General features: G+C 46.8%; 1 pseudogene; it reads left to right on the plus strand.

Annotated features, from left to right (window-relative positions):
• Window positions 1-1,688: 1,688 nt before the first annotated feature.
• LOC145027787 (5S ribosomal RNA) lies at window positions 1,689-1,806 on the plus strand (annotated as a pseudogene).
• The last annotated feature ends 230 nt before the right edge of the window (window positions 1,807-2,036 follow it).

Consider the following 2,036-nt stretch of genomic DNA (forward strand, 5'->3'; position numbering starts at 1 on the left):
TCGAGTTTAGAGTTGTTGCATGCAAGCGACTCGGCGAGTCGGAAGAACGACTCGGCGAGTCGAGTCGCGAGTCCCCGATTTTTCCTTTTTGAGTGATGCCGAGTGGGACCAGTGAGTGGTAGAGTGGACTCAGCAAGTTTGAGGTTAGACTCAGTAATGGAGGGACTCGGCGAGTTGTTCGTACAACTCGGCGAGTCCAAGGCAATCTTCTTAGCTCGAAGAACAACTCGTCGAGTTGTTCATACGACTCGGCGAGTCGGATGCAGATTGCCTGAAGTTTTAGATTCGAAAGGGAACTCGTCGAGTTGATGCCATACTCGACGAGTAGCAGTGAGTAGGGTTGAGAAGTGAGAATAAGGACTCGGCGAGTTGGCGGCCCAACTCGGCGAGTCAGGTCAACTGTGGGTTGACTTTGATCAGGAGAGTTGACTTTGTCCAAGGGTAAAAGAGTCATTTTACCCCAGTGCAGTGTTTAGTATTTGATTGAGTGTGTTATGGATTTGTAGCCGGGGAGATACCGGAGCAGCAGCAGTTAGCTTCCAGAGCCATACACACAGCAGCCAGTTCACGAGGTGAGTTTCCTTCCAGTAGGAACGGGTCTAAGGCCACAATGCCGGCCCGTCTAGCTATCAGTCAGCTTCGGACCTCGATCCAATGTAGTAGTTAGTATGTTTGATGCCTTCGTGGTTCAGACAGGATTATTGTGTTTATGACAGTTGATATGTTTATGCTATGTTCAGCCAGCTTCAGACTTTGGTTCGATGTAGGGGACAGAGGTCCCAGTCAGCTTCGGACTTCGGTCCGATGTAGAGGACGTAGGTCCCAGTCAGCATCGGACTTTGGTCCGATGTCTCAGTCAGCTTCGGACTTCGGTCCGATGTAGGGGACAGAGGTCCCAGTCAGCTTCGGACTTCGATTCGATGTAGGGGACGAAGGTCCCAGTCAGCTTCGGACTTCGGTCCGATGTTCCAGTTAGCTTCGGACTTCGATCCGATGTAGGGGGCAAGGCCCCAGTTAGCCGGACTTCGGTCCGATGCAGTGGGCAAGGCCCAGTATGTGATTTATATGTTATTATGTGGTATGTGGTAGTTTGGGGGAGCTCACTAAGCTTCGTGCTTACAGTTTCAGTTTTGGTTTCAGGTACTTCCGCAAGCAAAGGGAAGAGCTCGGGATGATGGCATCGCGCACACCACAGCTTCAGTTTTTTTCCTGGGAATTGATTCAGTTTTCTTAGATATGCTTTGATACAGTTGTGACACAGTTTTCTTTTTACAGTATTTTAGTATGGTTTTGAGATACGCAACGCATGGTCTTATTATGATATACTCAGTTTTATGATTTTTGGTTATATTAAAAATGAAATTTTCGGGTCGTATTTTGGGTCGTTTCACGTGAGGGCAGCAGATCCCATAAGAACTCTGCAGTTAAGTGTGCTCGAGCAGGAGTAGTACCAAGATGGGTGACCCCCTGGGAAGTCCTCGTGCCGAGTGGCCCAAAGCGGACAATATTGTGATACGTGCCAGAGGGGGATGTTACAAATGGTATCAGAGCCAGGGCACGGGTTGATGTGTTCGACGGGGACGTCGAACCCTATAATGGGGGGTGAAAGTGGGTTAGATCTGATCCCACATCGGCTGGGAAGGAGAACTAAGCATTCCTTATAAGGGGTGTGGATACCTTCCCTATCACAACACGTTTTAAATCCGTGAGGGCAGCAGATCCCATAAGAACTCTGCAGTTAAGTTTGCTCGGGCGGGAGTAGTACCAGGATGGGTGACCCCCTGGGAAGTCCTCGTGCCGAGTGGCCCAAAGCGGACAATATTGTGATACGCGCCAGAGGGGGATGTTACAAATTATATGATAATATATACATCTATTATAACGTCATAATCTCAATCGTTTGAATGACTTCTACTCGCAAGTTACACATCAATACAATTAAATATTATATATGGTATAATATTATTTATAGTTGTTGTTATTTTTAAATAATTTTTTAAAATTTATTTGATTAATGTTTTAATTTATATCATTAT

This window comes from Lactuca saligna, chromosome 1, assembly GCF_052625555.1.
Source record: "Lactuca saligna cultivar CGN05327 chromosome 1, ASM5262555v1, whole genome shotgun sequence".
NCBI classification, from domain to species: Eukaryota; Viridiplantae; Streptophyta; class Magnoliopsida; order Asterales; family Asteraceae; genus Lactuca; species Lactuca saligna.